The 19961-nt window shown below is 35.6% G+C and overlaps 1 long non-coding RNA gene across 35 annotated transcripts in view; it reads right to left on the reverse strand.

Annotated features, from left to right (window-relative positions):
- The window catches only part of LOC141504332 (uncharacterized), a 1263877-nt gene that overhangs the window by 309136 nt on the left and 934780 nt on the right, over positions 1-19961 (reverse strand). The window contains exon 19 of one of the 35 annotated variants that reach the window (XR_012473310.1): positions 8237-18754. The exons of the other annotated variants lie outside the window; for them this stretch is intronic. This is a non-coding gene — a long non-coding RNA (uncharacterized LOC141504332). Of the gene's footprint in view, positions 1-8236; positions 18755-19961 lie in introns of those variants that run through there. 35 annotated transcript variants of the gene reach the window in all.

Here is a 19961-nt window from a genome sequence, read left to right on the forward strand (position 1 = left end):
AATTATCAAATCAAATTCTCTAATATTAGACTTTAATAAACCTTCCCTAGTCTCATAGTAACTGCTCATAGATAAACATAGATAGAATCATAGAATGCTAAGTTGAAAGGGAACTTAAAGTCTGAGATTAAGCCTCTCATTTGTACAGATGAGGAACCTGAAGCCCAGAAAAGTTAATGGTTTGCCCAAGGTCACACAGCTAGTTTGGAGACAGAATGGGAACAAGAACTTTAGGTCTTTTGACTCCTGGTCTACCATTTTTTCAATGATATCAAACTTGAATAAAATTGGTTTCTGAAAATCTGCGTGTATGCAAAAGATATGTTGGGGAAGCATTCATGTCATAGAAGCATTCCTTTTTTATTTTTTTCTATTTCTAAGGTCCTAAGAGAGTATGTAGACTAGGCCAAGGGATATTCTGGAGCCAGCTTGAACCAGCCCAGGAAAATCAATTCTTAAATTTTCAGTGTGAGCATTTATACCTCAGAAATCAGCAAATACCTACAAATAAGAACCTGGTTTATTGTTTGTTGGTTAAGGTGGTGGAGAAAATGTTAATAAAACTGGTTAAACTTAAAAGTGTGATTTTTAAAGGTTTGAAAGTTTTAAAAGTTGATTTGTTAAACATTTATCAGTATACTCCTATGGTCCACTATTTTATACATGAAGTATGGGATCACACAACTTAAGTTCACATAGCTTTGTTGTTGTTCTTCAGTTGTTTCATTCATGTCTCACTCTTCATGACCCCATTTGAGGGTTTTCTTGGTAAAAATACTGGAGTGGTTTGCCTTTTCCTTCTAGGACTCATTTTACAGTTGGGGAAATAGAAACAAACAAGATTAGATGACTTGCCCAGAGTCACACATCTAGGAAGTGTTTGAGGCTGGATTTTGAACTCAGGTCTTTCTGACTCTACTATACCACTTGGTTACCTTCATATAGCTAGTTGGTGGCACAACTGGGATTAGAATTCATATCTCTCTAATTTTCTAGTGACCTTTCCACTAGATAGACTATATTGGGTCTTCTACCAACTTTATCAAGAGATACTTAGTAGGCACATATTGTATTCAGGCTAGTACATTAGATACTAAGGATATAAACAGTATCTTTGCCCTTTAGGATTTGCAATTTCTCTAAAGAAATTCTTTATTTTTACAAAGGCATTCAAAATTGTATTCTTTTAAATAGACCTCTTCCCTATTCATAGTGAAAATATGAAGTCCAAAAATTTACACCCAAACTTTAAATGAATATGGGGATCATTAGGAGAAAAGAAGAAAAAATATCCTAGAAATTCTTAATCTCCACAAATTGCAAATTCACAGAACTGAATGGAAAGGGATCCCAGTACTCCCCTAGCCCAACACATTGGAAATAGGATCCCTTCTTCAAAACATCTGTTCAGGGCTCAATCAACTTCTACCTGCAGACCAATCATTTCCCAACATGCCTATTTTACTTGGGGTACCTTAAATTATTAGGATTTTCCCCCCTGATGTCAAGCCTAAATTTGTTTTGGCAACATCTATGCATCATTCCTAATTCTGTCCTTTGGGATCAAACAGAATAAGCCTGATGACTCTTCCTCAAGACAATCTTTAAAATACCAAAGAGGCATTTATATCCCATTTTCTTCTCCAAGTTAAATATTACCAGTTTCTTTGATTGTCTCATATGGCATGCCTCATATGGCATGATCTCAAAGCCCTTTACCATTCAGTTGTCCATCTTTGGACATTCTACAGTTTTTATCAATATTCTTCCTGAACAATGGCACCCAGAAATGAATAGGGTACTTCAGGTGTTGTCTGAGTAGGGCTGGAAAAAGTCCTAGAAATTTCATATCTCAGTGCAGTCCAAGATAACATTTGCTTTTTGAAGAATAGCTTCCACATAATGATAATGAAGATGATGTTGAAAATAACAATGATAAAAATCATAGTATGTATATAGAGCTATAGGTGGTACATTGGCTAGAGTGCTGGACTGGAGTAAGGAAGACTAATTGTGTATGTCCAACATCCCCCTCAGCTTTCCTTTTGTGTTGTCTTGTTCTTCCCTCTTTAGACTATAAGCTCCCTGAGGTCAGGGACTTTCTTTTTCTCATCTTCTCATTTCTCATAGTACAGTGTTTATCACATGTTCAGCTCTTTTACAGTCATGTATGACCCTCTGTGACCCCATTTGGTATTTTCATGGCAAAGATATTGATGGAGTTTTTTCTGATTTCTTCTTCCAGGTCACTTTACAGATAAGGAAACTGAGGCAAACAGGGTAAAGTGACTTGCTGAGGATCATACAGCTAACTAGTGTCTGAGGCCAGATTTAAATTAAGGAAGATGATTCTTCTTGGACTCTGTCTACTGTGCCACCTGTTATAGCAGATGATTAACAAATGTTTACTAAATTGAATTGAATATCCTGTATAAGTGACCAGTATAGTAAGTATATATAGTAGGTTCTTAAAACAGTCTTGTTGATTTGACAAAGATACAGGTGAGAATACTTTCTATTCCTGATACTGTTTGTATGGGGTTGGGTAGGGAATAGGGGACTGGGGGAGGGGAGATGCAGAGGCCTGATGTATGCAATCATCCTGATCCCATGGAAACCTGTAGAGGTCTTCTTTCTCCCTGAGACTGACTGCAGCCTTGGCCTTGGCTTTGGTCCAACAGACTTGAGGGCCAGGAGGAAGAGCTGCCCTCTCCCTGTGGCAGTATTCTAATGAAGCTCCAGACAAAGTCTTTTCCCCAAGGGGCTTACAATTTAAAATAAATGACATAAACCAGACAAACACACAGCAGGTGTCTTTTTTCCAAAACATAAGTGAGCAGGAAAAAGAGTTTCTATGGTAACCCTACACACACAGTTTAGCAGGTTTTGCTCTTTTAAAAAAAATCAAAACAAAACTTCAGATATACCCTTTGAGTTTGTATTCCAGAAGACTTTCAAATAGCACTGATAACTATAATAAACTAATACAATAATAGCTAACATTTCTATAACATTTTATGCCTCATTTAGTGCTTTAATCCATTAATAATGATAATAGCTAGCACATAGTGTTTTAAGGTTTGCAAAGTGCTTTACAACCTTTATTTTAAATTATCCTCACAAATATTTTGAGATATAGGTGCTCTGATTATGCCCATTTACAGATGAGACAGAGATGAAGTAAATTTTCCATTGTCACACAAGTATATGAGGATTTGAACTAAGGTCTTCCTAATTCTGAATCCAATATTTTATTCACTGTGATGCTCAGGTGACTCTTGCAATAATCCTATGAAGTAGAGGCAACAGGTGTTATTTTCTCCATTTTAAAGATGAGGAAACTGAAGTCTAGGAAGTTAAATGATTTACTTATAGTTGTATGCCTAGCAAGTATCAGAGGCAGGATTTCCTCCAAGTCTAATACTGAAGAATCAGAATTAAAGATAAGCTACCCAACCCCTGACATGTGGGTGTAATTGGAGCAATAACTCCCTCATATAAACAAAAGAATGGAGTAGTTAATTCTTATCTTGTGCACAGCCAAAAGATATGACTGAGAATGGTTATTCTACTTTATTATAGCTTGTGATGTGAATACATTATCTTCACCAAGGGGGATTAAATTCACAGGCATGGTATCTCCAGAAAAAAAATGTAAAACCAGACATGATTATTGTTATCAGGATTTGAACTCTGAAGGTCCCTGTCCTTTATGAAGCCAAAACACAAAACAGAATGATTTTTGATAGTTTTCCCAAGTACTCTGTCATTAATGACTGAGGAAAGAAATCTGCTTTTTTGTGACTAGTGACTATAACACTTAGAGAATTCTGTGATTTCACTGATTTGTGTCCTTTAGACAATGACATAAATTGAATCTAGCCATGCTTTCTCATACTACCCAACTCCTGATCATATTTTTCCATAAATGAGAGGAAAAAGATCCACCTTTTCCCAGATTTATTGATACTGTATGAACACCAATGGAGCCTATGAACCATCCATTCATTATGCCCATCTTTGTTTCATGATTTACTTACCTCATTTTCTGACCCTATGCCTCTTTGATGATATCCTTTATTGCTTAAATTCTTTATTGGCAAAATGTTGCAAAAGGCAACCATGTTCTACAGGAGTTGAGAGTTGCATTGGAGTCAGAAATATAGGATTCAAGTCTTGGACCTAATGTATATTGGTCTTTTGAATCTTGGTAAGTCATTTAACTTCTCAGAGATCTAGGTAATTTCTAAATTTCAGAGTAGATGCTGAAATTGTGAATCAATAGAGAGGAGATTCCTCTTGGGGAATTCCCCTGATCAGAGGCTCCCAAAATGTGGTCCACAGAGCCCTGGGAGTCTCTTAGAACTTTTTGGTAAGTTGGTAAATTTGGTAAGTTGGCTTACAAATTTAATCATAAAACAAACTCTATTTTCTATTAAAATAATCTTTCCTTTTCCAACTACATATCTGTATGAAATTCTTCTTTAAATTTTTTTTGTTTATTTAAGGCAATGGGGTTAAGTGACTTGCCCAAGGTCACACAGCTAGGTAATTATTATGTGTCTGAGGCTGGATTTGAACTCAGGTCCCCCTGACTTCAGAGCTGGTGCTCTATCCACTGTGCCACCTAACTGCCCCCAAAACTGGATATTCTTAATATATTTCAATCAAAATGATATAACAGATTAAATACAGAAGCAAAAATAAGAATCAAGATCTCTTCTATTGAGCTAGACCTAAAGAAATTTGCAAAAATATGTAAGACAAAGTCAATCCTCTCACTATTTTTTTTGTTTGGAGATAGTTTTAATTTAAGTATTATTTATGTAAGCATATGAGGCATAAATGGCATTTTTGCCAAGTTAGCAGAGATGACAAGCTAACCTACTGGATGAAAAAGTCAAGATGCAATAAGATATTAGCATACCATAACATTTGATTGAATCAAATGAAATGAAATATAAAAGAAACAAAGTCATATATATTTTCAAAAAAATTGACCTCACTTATAATAAAATGAAAATATGGTTAGGTGACAGTTTAAGTTTTAGTGATCAGGAAGTTTAATAAAAGTTAACAATATCATAGTCCAAGAAAATTAATGTGATCTAAGATTAGTGAGCCATCTTTATGCCATGTGTCCTCATCTGTTCCACCTCCCACTCTGAGAGCCCTGTTTATTGCTGTTTGGGGTTTTTATAGTTAGCTTGACCCAGATTTACCACAATGCTTGCTGCTTCCTCCATCTTCACTCCATTCCATAAATTATCTCTCCTTTTCCTTCCTTTTCACCTCTAACTCATGGAACAATAATTAAATCAACACTACCATTCCTGTAAAAGATATTTGGGGGGGTTGGGTTGATTTTATATATACACATACACACATGCACACATGTTGTTGATCCTTCTTACACATCAAAGTGATATCATGAATTGGAGTTTACATATGGCGAGACTGTAGCTGATCAGACCAATATTTATATTTATTTCAGTTATTATATGTCTCCACTCCTGTGATTTCCCATGCCCAATCATACCTCTCTAATCACTACTTCCTTATGTATGCTGCTTTTAATTATTAAAATGTAGGCTACTTGAAGTCATCGGGCTTTTTTCTTTTTGTATCTGTATTATCAAAATTTAGTAGAGTAACTTGATGTATATATATTTGAGGAAACTGAGGCAAATAAAGGCTAGGGTCACACAGTTACTAAGTGTCTGAGGCTGGATCTGAACCCAGGTCTTTGTGATTCTAGATCCAGTGCTCAATCTACTATACTATCAGCTGCTTCCAAGTTTATAATAAATGCTTCTTCCTTCTATTCATTCTTTAGGGAGGCATAGTGTCCTGAATAAGAAAATTTCTGCTCCTTTTATGCTCCTGAGACAGTCATGCTAGATTTGGACTGCCTTCAGTACTGGATACCACACTTTAGGGAGGATATTGGTAGAGATCAATTGTTGAACAGTCATCTAAAAAGGGGTGATAAAAAAACATTCCAAAGAAGTATGAAGAAATTGTGTTTAGCTAAGAGAAGAACTGAGAAACATGAAAACTGTCTTCAATTATTTGAAAGGTTATCATTTGGAAAAATCAGATTTCTTTTTGGAGGGGGAGTTTGGTAGAAGAGGTCAGAATTAGGAGTGAATTAGGTCAAAGTTACTAAGAATTTGATTTTAGCTTTATATGGGGGAAAACTTCGGGAGAAAACTTCATAATAACTATAGAATGGATTTTTTTTAGGGGAGTGACAGTAACTTTTCCATTAATAGGGATTTTGAATCACAGGTTAGATAATAATCATTGCTGGGAAGCTAGGAATGTTTTAATGCTTTAGAAATATTCTTTTTTTTTCAGATATGAGTTGAACTATATGGCTATAAAGTCCCTTCTGACTCTGAGAATTTGTAGTGTTTAAGCCTTAAGTCTCAGCATTTGGGGGGGAGGGGTTGGGTTGATTTTATATATACACATACACACATGCACACATGTTGTTGATCCTTCTTACACATCAAAGTGATGTCATGAATTGGGGTTAATATATGGTGAGACTGTAGCTGATCAGGTCAAAATTTTAAAAATAGTCTTTGCAACAAATGTACATTCGACATTCAAAAATATAGACAGCCCATCAGAGCTGTGTTCTTTGTAATAGTCTGAATATTTGGCAATTCAGCTCTAGAGAGGACTTCAGTGTCCAATACCTTATCTTGACAGATAATCTAAAGAATCTTGCTAAGATAATTCAAAAGGCATCAGTTCAATTTTCTGGCATGGCACTTAGATTTTCCAGGACAGTAATGAAGTTAGCATAATGGCTCTGGAGATCTTTAGTTTGGTATGTAGCCTAATACCTCTCCTTTCGCATATTTTCTTTCAGAGCCTTCTTAACTTGAGCTACCTCTGGTAATATGTGCATCAACCTCATCATCTATATATATTCTCCAAGGTAATCAAACTTATCCACAGTATTCAAAATTTCTCTATTTGCTGTAACCAATGATTCCATGTATGGATGATATGATTCTGGCTGGTAGAGAACCTCTGTTTTTTTGGTGTTCACTGTCAGAACATATGACAAAGAATCAATTTCTACTCTCTGTTCCGCCTCAGCTTCAGGGGCTACATTAATCTATGAACAAAAATTACACCTCAACTCTCTCTCTCTCTCTCCACTTTAGTCTTGTATTTTTAATGCCTATTATATTCTCCTCCCTCATCTCTGTTTTCTAGTTCCTTGGCTTCCTTCAAATCTCAGCTAAAATCCACCTTGTGCAAGAAAGCCAGTGCCTTCCCTCTGAGATTATCTCCACATACTTTTTTGCTTGTTGTCTACTTTATTAGAAGGTAAAATTCATGAGATCAGCAACTTTTTATTTGAATTCTCAGAGTTTAGTAAAGGGCCTGGATTATAATAAAATTCTTAAATGTTTATTAACTTCCCTAAAGTGAAAGTTAATTGAATCATGGGGGGAAAAGATGGTAAAATTATGTTATCAAGTGACCTCTTAGACCTAGATAAATATAACAAAAACTTAAAAAGGAAAGAACTTAGGAACCCTAATAGAATTTTAGGGAAGTTAGGCTAGATCTCTGGCTATTATTAAATGGAAATAGAAAGGAATATACATATTTCTAATCTGTCTGCATGGTGCTTTATAAACACTGATCTTCTTGGTTGAGCATAAAAAATTCATAAACAATTGCAAAAAAAGTAAAACTATTTAAAAGATATGAGATTTTGAAAAAAAAGGAATGATGCTTAAATGAAAAACTAAATAACTGTCCTAACCAAGTAGTGGATCCAAATATCAGATAAACAATGATCAACATGCCAAAGCTTTTGTTACAAAGTCATAGGCTTTAGAGAAAAATGTATTTATGTCAATATAATCATCAACAAAACAGAGAAATAATAAATCACTGAACTAGATGTATGAATTTTAAAAAGAACTATAAAACCCCTCAACATAATACCTACATGCAAATCTTGAAAATAAAAGAAGAGATTAGAAAAAGTGAAAGAAATAAAACCTAATTGACAAAAAAATAGGAACTATTAAAAAAAAACATAGATCAAACATTGATAATCTGATTTTTTAAATGAGAGACAACCAAACTACCAAAATAAAAATCAAAAAGGACAATTCACAAGAAATGAGGAGGAAATGAAGGAAATTATTATAAACTATTTCTTTAATTAAATATCAGTCAATAAATTAAGTATCAGGGATGTATTTTTACAAAAATATAAAATACTAGGATTAACAAAAAATGGAGAATTTAAATAGTCTAGTCTTAGGAAAAGAAATGGAACAAGCCAGAAATAAACTTCCAAGAGGAAAAAAAACTCAAGATGTATTTACAATTGAATTCTTTTAAAAATTAATTTCGATGTTATATAAACTATTGACATTATAGAAAATAAAACATCCTATCAAATTTCTTTGATGATAAAATGATCATCTTGATACCTCATCCAGGAACAGACAAAGCTGGGAGGAAAGGGAAAAATCATAGGCCAATATCCTTGATGAATATGAATATAAAAATATAGAATAAATTTTCAGCAAAAATATAGAATATAAAATAAATTTTGCATGTAGGTATCATGTTGAGGGGAAAATCTGAAAGCCTTCTGATTTATTGATTCTAGTTCATTGATTTACTATTTCTCTCTTTTGTTGATGACTATATTGACATAAATAAATATTTATAGTAACAGATAAAAAATATTATGTGCAATGATTAGGTGGCATTTATATCAGAAATTAAGAATTGATTCAATATTTGGAAAACGGCATAAAATGGATTGTCTTAACAAACAAAAACAATTAAAATGATACAATTAAGTCAATAGAAGTAGAGATGGCTTTTGACAAAAAATAACACCCTTTTCCATTAAAAACTCCAAAAAAGCATAAGAATAATTTTTTCTTTATCATGATACATAGTATGAATAGAAAATGAATAGTATGTAAATATATAGAGATGTACTTACATATACTCATATTATATATATGTGTATATATACATATATATATACATATATATATATATATATGTAAAATTGAGAAAGTTTAGAGACCTTTCTAGCAATTCTAGGGATGAAAAAAGATGCATATTGTGATCATTATTGTTGGACATTATTCTAGAAATGCTAGCTATAGCAATGAAAAGGCAAGTAAATAAGCATTGACAAGGAAAAAACACAAGTATTGCATTTTGCTGATGATATAATAATATATTTAGATATATGTAAAGATTGAATTGTGATAGTAATTGAAACACTAACTTCAGCACAGTAACAGTATATAAATGTAATAATAGTATATCATCCTCAGGATATATCCAGCCTGTTGCCAGTCCACATGGAAAAGACTCAGGAACTTGCTTTCAGAAAGGTATGATGATAAGTAATCATAGATCCCAGTTTATTGATTCAGATATTCTGACTGTTTTTGTGACCCTTCCACATGAAGAAGAAGAAGAATATTTCAAATGGATGATGAGCTAAAGTTGAACTTGCATTCAAAAGGAAAGAATCATTCATGATTAACTGCTTGAAATTGTTTATGAAGCAAGGACTAATGGTGAAGGCTTTCCAGTTCAGGGACACAGTTGCAAATTTTATCTCCCTTATGTAACTTTAGTCTTGTGGTCCTTGAGAAATGACCTTACTATTATTTTTTCTCATATGCCTTCCCTTTTCTGTTTTAGGTGAAGGACAATTGAGAGGTTCTGCAAACTGTCATTTCAAAAGGTCAGAATAATGAGAGAGTGCTAGAAAGTTGGGTACCAATGTCTACAACACAATTTGTTGGGGACCAAGCATACAGAGACCCTGAAAATTGATCTATTTGACCCAGTTCATGGTAGTTAAGATGCCAATTCATCCAGAATTTATGCAGTATTTAAATGAAGCATTTAAAATGAAATTGGTGGAACAAATGTTTTAAACAAACTACTCTAAGTTTGGTTCCATTCTCCTTAGGAGCAAGTTAATATGTGGAACACCTAAGCCCCAAGTGTTGAAGGAGAAAATATTTGTAACATCTGTTTTTCCATACATCTTATCATTATCTCTTTGTAAAAAACTAATTTTATTTGGCTATTTATCACTAGAAAGTATTGGTGATATAAGGAAGATACAAATTGTAATTTGTAATTGAAATTGAGAAGGAAAACTGGAATAAGAGTTTGAGCTAATAATACTAAAAATAGACATCCTTGGTCCCTACAATTCAAGATTACTCTTAGACCTATGTGGGGAGATATAACACTTCTCTTGGGGACCCTACTTACCTATGAGTTGGAGTAATCTCTCCAACTCTCAGATTTGATGACTATAAAATCAAGCAATTAAAAAATCACTGTTTTCAGCATTTTGCCTGAAACAAAACAAAACTACCCACTAGCATGAAGAGATAGAGATAAATTTCATTCAATATTAACTTAAGAATATTTGAGTCAATCTACCTAGAAATAAAAAATACAACTACAAAAATAATTTTTGGAACTTCAGAACTAAATAATTAGAGATATTAATTGCTCATGGTTGAATCATGTCAATAAAATACAAATGACAAAATTATCCAAATTTACTTATTCAGTGTCAAATCAAGCAAACTGCCAATAGGTTACTTAATAAGAACTGAAAAAAAAAATAATTGAAAACATTTCATCTGGAGGGGAAAAAAGATAAAAAATATCAAGAGAAATAATATTTTTAAAAAAGTAGAAAGGAAGGTGATCTAACAGTACCATATCTTAAACTATACTACAAAAATAGTAATATTCAATACTATTGGGTAATGGTTTAAAAATGCAAAAGTTGGTCAGTGAAAATTCAGAGGCAAATAAACACCATAGCATAATGTTTGATAAAACCACAGATCTCAACTACTGAGGAAAGGGCTGACTCACTATTTGACAAACACTGCTAAGCAAACTAGAAAGCAGTCTGGCAAAAATTAGGTTTAGACCAACATCTCACATCATTTGCAACTATGATCTTAAAATGGATATATGACCAAGATATAAAATGTCACAATATAAATATTAGAAGGAAAGGAAAGGAAATAATCTTTCTCAACTATGGATAGGAGAAGAACTCTTAACCAAAGAGATAGCATCACATGAGATAAAAAGAACAGTTTTGATTTTATAAAACTGAAAAGCTTTTTCACATATGAAACAAAGAAAGTAAAATTTGAAGGAAAATAATCATTCAGAGGAGAATAATCTTTACAGCAAATTATTCTGAAGAAAAAATGACTGATATCCAAGAATTAATTCCAATAAATAAAAGCAAGAACTATTTCCTAGTCAAAGAACAAGTAATTTTTCAGTGGTCAATTATTTAATCATTTATTCACAAATATTCATAGCAATAGCTTTTGTTGTAGCAAAGAACTGTAAACTAAATGAGTATCCATCAATTGGAGGAATAGCTAAACAAACTATGATATGTAGATATAATAAAATATTATTACATCTTAAGAAATTATGAAAGGGATAGAGTCAAGGATACCTAAGAAGACTTTTATGAACTGATAAAGAGTGAGACAAACAGAACCTAACCTCTTTGAAATTATAAAGAAAAATAACTTTGAAACACTTAAGAATTTTGATAAATTCAATGAACAACTGCATCCTCTTAAGACAAAAAAATTCATGTTTTCCACATGTTGAAAGAAATAGTGGACTAAAAATGAAAAAAATGAAGCCTTCATTTTTAGTCACAGTCAATATGTAGATTTATTTTATTTAACTATGTTAACTTGCTACTAGGATTTTCTTTTTGGAGTGAAAGGGGAATTTGAAGGGTAGAAAAAGCCCAATGAAGTGATATTTTTCCTTTCCTATCTAAAAATAAAGGAGGGTATCAATGGAGCATTTAAAAATATATAGAAGAGATCAGAAGGAGGATCAGAGGGTAGTGTACAAGGCAGCTAATCCTGTTCTTTGTACTTGAATATGTTCATGTTTGTTGGTATTTGTCAAGTTCAAAAGAGCAAAAAAATAAAATAAATACAAAATGAAAAATAACAATGTTTCAAGAGGTCTGAAAAATTAACTTTTGTCTTCAGTGAAAATATAACTAAAACCAGTTTGATTCCTCTTAGCTTCTCTGACTAATTAATGGAATCATAGAATGTCCAAATTTTAAGCAATTTCAGACTCTTACCTGGATTTTTTAACCTGGGATGCAGCTGTACCTTATTCTTACTGGGGTCAGATTTCAGACCAAACTTTCAGGCTCCTACTCCAATGAATTATGGATTGGTTTAAACTTCTAGGATTTTTTAAAGCTCTTTAAGTTCTTCTGGAACCTTTTTCTTAGTTTTCTTTCGTAATGTAGGCTCTACCTGGATTCAACAATTTTTTTTGGGGGGGGTCTAAGAGTCTTATGTTTCAGTGATCTTTACCCCTCCCCCTTTCAGGAAGTTGTGTTTTTGTTTGTTTGTTTTAGCTTTGTTTTGTTTTATGGCTCTGGGCCCTTGAGAATCCAAACCTTACTCTTGGTCCCTGATCACTTCTATGTCTTCCTTTTGAATTAGTAGGGGGAAAGTAGGAAGTGAAGGAATGAGAGGGAAATTGAGAAAATGGCTTCCTCCCACTGGAAAGATGAAGAGGCTAAAGAGAGGTATTCAGTGGATAGATGTACCTCATCAGCCCTAGAGCCTAATAGATCCAGTTCCTCCTGGTTTTTACCTTGTCCCACTAGACTTACAATTTTATCTGACATGCATGTTTCCTGGCTCTCTCTACCTCAGGCTTTGAGAACATCAGTTCTCATAGAGTTAGGGGATGATCACTGGTGTCTATCAAGATCCCAACTTATGTAGTCTAAGATACAGTTCTGGCTCATGTACCTCCAGCAGCCCAAATTTCTCTAGCACAGTGGCTAATCCTTCCTCTGATGTTTCTTTGACTTTTCCTGTGAAATCCATTCAAGGTAAAAAACAAACCCATAGAACCTGGGGAATACTGCCTCAGTATCTATTCAACCTTCTGGCAGATATCTAATTCACTAAATTTTCATGGTAATGATTTTGGAGGCAAATCCAGGTACAAACAAGAGAAAGATATTTTTGAACCCAAAACTTAGATGTCCTCTTAGAGGTTAGCCAAAAAGAAAAGTGGTAAAGCCTAGGAAAATATAGCACTAGACTTAGAGGCAGGAAGATCACATGCAAAACTAGTCTCAGAAACTAATTTTTTGACCTTGGGTAATTCATTTAATTTCTCTGAACCTAAATTTCCTCATTTACAAAACAAGGAAACTAGAATTTATGGTCATTGAGTTTCCTTTAAGCTCTAAATTTATTTTCCTATAATCCAAAAATTATCCTCAGATCTCTGTTTTTTCATTTAAAGCTGAATTCCATAATCTGGTTGGTCTCCAGGATGTATGTTACTATTGAACCATTCACCCTCTGGCAGTACAGAACTTCTTGGCTGTAGTAACTGGTTGCAGGTAGAGCCCTTCTCTTCTCTTCCATTAGAAGGAATCTGTTTCTGGGAAGTCAGCATGCTGTTTCAGGAGACTGTTCTTTTGTGGTCTATTATGGTGAATTTGTGTGACAAAAAAGGCATGAGCATATAGTTAGTATGAGTGAGGCACAATCAGGTCTTGCCCTCAGATGCTTTCTTTATTCCTACTCCAAGGCAAGGATTTACTTAATGTACTATTAGGAAAATGAGCAAGGAAATTAAAAAAAAAAACATCTATCATCAAATCCCAAGAGCACAGGTCCTGGGACCTTTATCAGATACTGTCTGAAAAAGGCAAGGGCTCAGAAGGTGCTAAAAAGGACAAAGCTAGCATTCATAGCAGCTGGGTAGGGCAGTGGTTAATGTTCTGGATCTCAAATTTGGCCTCAGATACTTACTCTGTGTGTTTGTGTGTGTGTGTGTGTGTGTGTGTGTGTGTGTGATAGAGCAAGTTATTTAATCTTTTTCTGCTTTAGCTTCCTTATCTGCAAAATCAGCATAATAGTATCACCTACCTCTCAGTTGTTATTGTGAAGGTAAAATAAAATATTTGTTAAGTGTTTTGAAGACCTGAAAGTGCTATATAACTAATAATTATTAATGTCATTATTTTCTCAGATCAAGACCTGGGGTAACTTGCATACAAAGGTCAAGTCACCTGGATTACAGGGTCCATTACAGCTTTACCTCAGAGATCCCACCAGAAACTTTTGCTCCTTTTCTTTCAAACACTCAGAGCCCTGAAATTATATGGGTTAGAAACAATCAGAGTTATGTCTATCCCTGTTTTGAGATGTAGCTTACAGGAGCTTCAGGCTAGGAGAGAGGCTGATATACTTGTTAGAGCCATTAGCCCCATCCCTCCTGATAAGCAGATCAACAGTCTGGCTTTGTAATTAAGGATATCTGATGAGATGATTACAAGGCTTAGGAATATGTTATTCATATCTCCAGATCAGCTGGTGTTATCTTATTGGGAATACAATTGGGAGGGATTTCCATCCTCAATAAGGTACCAGATGAGGCATTAGAATGGGGTAATGTCACAGTTACCACAAACTCTTGTGAGGCTTCAAAAGTATGCTATATTGAGCCCTAAGATCTTTTAGACATGGAATGTGTGTGTGGGGGGGAGGGTGAATAAAGAATTTTTTCTTCAGATTTAAAACTCAGTATTTTTCAGTTTCCTCAGAAATCCTTCTGGAATTGGAATACAGATTCCAATGGTAAATGGATAGAATATTGACTTGAAATTAGGAAATGATGGATTTATAACTTGGCTGTGACAGTTCCTGGCTATGTGACCATTTGCAAGTTACTAAAACAAATTCACAAGATTAATATGAATTTGGAAGAGATCTGGCATGTACAATGGACAATTGATCAGGACTCACCTCCCCTTCCCTTCCACCAAATCCTAGTCAACTTTATGAGATCACAGGACAAGGAATTTTGCTGAAATGGGGCAGTTCCCACAGAGCTAGGCATTTGTACTAACCCCTTGCTAAGAGAATGCAGGGAACTCCCCTTTTTTTAGTCACTCGTCCTTTGAAGGGCCATTTGATCAGAGTCTCCTATTCCATATCTCAAATCTTAAGTAAAATTTACAGATAAATGTTATTACTGTTGAGATGCAGGACCATTTTGGCAGTTCCTGAAGAACAGGAGCTACAAATTAGTTATTGAACTGTTTCAGCTGTGTCTGGCTCTTCATGATCCCATTTGGAATTTCCCTGGCAAAGATACTGGAGTAGTTTGCCATTTTCTTTCTGAGTTCATATTACAAATGAGGAAACTGAGGCAAGCCAGTTTAAGTGACTTGCCCAGGGTCACACAGCTCAAAGGTATATTGAATTTGAACTCAGGCCCTGACTCCAAGGCTGGGATCTTTCCATTGTGCCACTTAGCTGCCCTAGAGTTATAATGAACGCATATTCAGGTACACCAGAGAGTGGAAAAAGGGAGCATGATATTTTCAATCTTAGAACTCCACTCTGCTAAGTAGGATTTTGCTTTCCCTTGGGTCTGGAGGAAATTCTGCTGCCTAGAGTGCTGAACACACAAGAAATCTTTAACAAATACCTAGTTAAGTGATGAATTTGAAAACTCTTCCAAAAGTAGGAAGGCCCTCCTTCCACGGACCCAGACAAAAATCATCTGAGATACCTTTTTCTCCTTAGCTTGTGTAGTTTTTAAATGATTAGCCAACCCCTGCTGAAGACATTATGGAGTCTGATGAACTGGGTGATGACTGACTCACATGTTCATTGCCAGGATTGTTCAGTCAAACAGGGGGCCTGTTTCTGAGAGAGCCTTCTCTAGCAGGAGCTCTGCAAAGGATCCAGGTACTACATGTTTGACAGCTTCCAAATTCTTGACACATTGCAGGACCCTGGGTCACCATCCCCAGTATATAAGCCTTTGCCTCCCAGTTCCCTACTAGCATGGGCAGAACCTCCTCCCAATCTGTCTAGGCACCCATCCCATGACAGGTGGCATCCAAATGGCAAATTGTGTTTGCTTATGCTTCCAAGATGCAAGTCATAGAAAATCAGAATGTCAAAGCTGGAGGGTTTCCTAGAGACCATTTAATTGGGTTACCTTGTTTATAGTTGAGGAACCTGAGGTTCAGAAATAAAAGACTAGCTGAGCTTGCCTAGCTAGTTAAGGGCAAATCCCATAATCACACAATCTTGGTTAGAAGGGATTTCAGAATACTTAATTCACCCCATTGCTGAACAAGATTCCTTGCTACAACATACTTGTAAAGTTGTAATTCAGATTTTATTTGACTATCTTCAATGAGGAGGGACCTAATACCTCCCTTCCTTCCCCCCACCACCCCCAAACTCCTTGCTTGCTTGCTTGGCATACAATGCTTAATAAATGGTTCATCTTCCATCCATCCAGTCATCCATCCGTCTGTCTGTCTATCTATCTATCTATCTATCTACCTATCTATCTATCTATCATCTATGTATTCATTGTTGCTGACATAGGATCCTGTGTTTTTAATGCTTCCTTTCTGTGATGAGTAACAGGAAACTAAAGCCACTCAGTCCATTGTGCTAAGAGCACTACTTCAAGGGGCAAACATCTCTTTCATACTGTTGGGAAAGGATCCTTATTATCTCCTGTTTTGTTTTTTTTTCCCAGGGGATCACCCTACTGACCAGCTCCTTCTTCCTGGCTTGCACTTTGAAAGCAGTGAGTGAGCACTGGTTTGTCACTTTAAGAAGAAAATAAAAGAAAGCATACCAACATACACCAGACTAAAAGAATAGCAGATCCTGGTGACCAATGCAGTTCTAGAAGAAGATGAGGTTTTGGCATTTATTTCACAACCCAGGCCTCAAACCACACAGACCAGGCTGCCCAGACTATGTAGAAAGCACCTCCCTTTCAACCCCTTACCTTCCCTAAAGAAGGGGAACATTAAAACCTTTTGTTTACACACACACACACACACACACACACACACACACACACAAACAGTACTGTCAAAACATGACCAGTGTCACACAGTTCTGTCTGCCTCTGAGGCCTTCTAACCCATTGTGTCTCGTTTCTCCCTCTGCAACTTTGCTGTTTTTAATGAAATTCTTTCAAATCCCTCTTAAGGTTCAAAATATAACAGTTTAAAAAATAACATGAGATCAATATTCCTGTTTCCACAAGAGAGATGCTCCTATTGTAGTGAGCAGTGCTGGTAGGATGGGAATGGGAAAGAGATGGGAATAGGAAGAGGAGAAATTGTTTTCTTGTCTTAGGTATAGTCTTTTCTGTCATCTCTCTCACTGCTCAGTAGCAATGACTCCCCATTCCCAGAGGATCAAGGAGATGACCACAGTTGAGCTACCAGTGATTAACTCCCTCTTTCTTCAGGAGTTTTGCCTCAGGGGGGGCTGTAGAGTGAGTCTACAAGAACACAATGCCTACATTCTCAAAGCACTGCTCCATACTACCCTTAAATATCAGTCTATTGTTATCTAATGTGGGTCATATGCTAAAATTCTCCTGTGACCGTGATTAAGGTACTAGTCTACCCCTCTAACCACAGCTGGGACTCATGGTAATCTTGATAAGATTTCAGTTGTGGCCAGTTCCATTAATGTAAAAAGGCATACAGATAGTTGTCTAGCAAAAGTTTCATAGAGAGCTTTCTGGGAAAGGCCGCACACTGAAACTGAAGTGGCAAGAACTTCCAAATATTAAAGAGGAATCTTCAATATATCTCTGACATCAGAGGAGATGAGACAGTGAGATATAAAGAAGAGAACATTGGATGTTGGAGAGCCTAGTATATGTGCCCCTTGGCAAGTCATCTTATTTCTCTAGGCTTCAAATATAAAAAGAAGATGTTAGATTAGATGATTTCAAAGTTTCTTTGATATCCATGAGTGTATATTAATGTCTCTGGTGGGGAGTTGCCTAGTGACTTCGCAGTATTGAATAGGGGCAGGATTACTGTCGAAAAGGAAGGAAACAGGAAAATTAATAGTTTGAGAGTAGGTCTGAAAATTTCCACATTTCCCCACATATAAGATGCACCTTAATTTGGGGGCCTAAATTTGAAAAAAAATGTGTCAAGAATTTGGAAGCTGTCAAACATGTAGTATGTTTATGTATTACATAAAGTTTTTGAACTCAAGTATTATTCATCATAAAATTCATAAAACTCCTCATCACTGTCAAAACTCCCATCCATTAGCTTGTCCTCATCTATGTTTGATGACAAATCACTGTCTTAGGAGAAGCTCTGACTGCTCTCCAGTCTGTGCTCTGGTCTGTGGTTGACCACAAGCACTCCCTGGACAACTCTAGTTGCGTGAACACATGCTTAGTCCATTCCAATTCATGAACTTAAAACACCAATTGTGTCCTCCTTTGAAATAAATCATTTCTTTTTCATCAGCAATTCTTCTTGCTCCTGCAAAACCTTCTTTGTGGACACAGGAATTCCAATGGTCCTTCGCTCTTCAATCCATCTCTTCAACTCCCTCTCTAACTCAGTCCATTTGGCTGACTTGCCTCTTATGAACTTCTTCTGCCATGGTGTTTTCAATAGTTCCTTCTTCCTGTAGTCAGTCTTGGATTGTTTTCTCATTTGGAGGAGGACCAACTGACTTTCAGCAGCATGATTTCCATTCACTTTTGCAAATTGGATCACTTTGAACTTGAATTCAGCACTGGATGAAAAGCTTTTCTAAGCCATTTTTGGCCAGAACATGGCAAAAGATAATCTAATATACTGGAAACAAATGTGAAACAATGAGTGCGAAGACAGCAAGCATGAAAAAGTGTAAAATGCAAGTAAAATATTCTACAACCACTGTATAAAATTCTCTCAGTTTTTAGACTCCAAATTTTTCAAAAAAGGGTCCATCTTATACATGGGAAAATACAGTAGATGTGGCCTAATTCAGAAGACAATGGCCACATGGTGAGAGGAAAGGATGTGTTTGCGTGTGTATGGATAGTTGTGATGTGTTACACTGAACAAAATAGAACATAATTTAAAGTGACTTTCTATCCTTACAACTGGTGAGGAGAGCCCCAGGAAGGATGGGGATTGGAGCAAAATAGGGGAGAGGCACACAGGAATCTCATTCCAGAGAATCCCCTTAGCCATATATTCCTGACTGTAATAAAAAAAAATACAAACTTGGAACAAAAGTGCCTTGCCCCTGTACTCCAGGAAAGGATTCTAGAGCACCAAACTGTTCAATGTGAGCTACTTTGTAAATGACTACTTCTGTGGTTCATTTAAAAAAGTATTAAAATTTTAATGATGCCTTTTATTTTCATTTTACAGTCATTTCTGTATAAATACTCCCACACACCAATTGTATTTCTCACTTCAAACAAAGAAAAACATTTCAGTAAACCTACAGATACAAGACATAGTGACTTCCTCTGATTACACATGCCTCATTCCTCAGTAGGTCATTTTAAATACCATAAAGCACTGGTTACTAAAGTGGGAAAGCATGGGGCCATGGCTTGATCTAAAGAGGACTGGCATCAATCAATAATCAGAGGAGTAGGAAGATGAATCATGTTCCTTGCCTCCCATAGCCAATCATAAGTCTTATATTCAACACAATCACATCATGTCTAACTCTCACTATTTCATTATCTAATGAGATATTTGTGAAACACCTAACACATAGTAGGCATTATAGAAATGTTAGATTTTCTATAATAATTACTATTGTTATGATAATTATTCCCCAGCACTCCCCATTTTGCCCTCTCCACTAATTACACAAGTTCCAACTTCTCTCCTTTTGCAACAGGACTCAACTTGACAGAACAATTATAATCTAAATGTTCCCTGGGGCATCTACTACTACTACGACTACTACTACTACTACTACTTCACTGTTGTCAGTGGGAAAATCCTCCCTCCCCCACCAGCATAATTTTGGCAGGTGCCTCTCAGAAGGTAGACTGGC

Source organism: Macrotis lagotis, chromosome 1 (assembly GCF_037893015.1).
Source record: "Macrotis lagotis isolate mMagLag1 chromosome 1, bilby.v1.9.chrom.fasta, whole genome shotgun sequence".
Classification (NCBI taxonomy): Eukaryota; Metazoa; Chordata; class Mammalia; order Peramelemorphia; family Peramelidae; genus Macrotis; species Macrotis lagotis.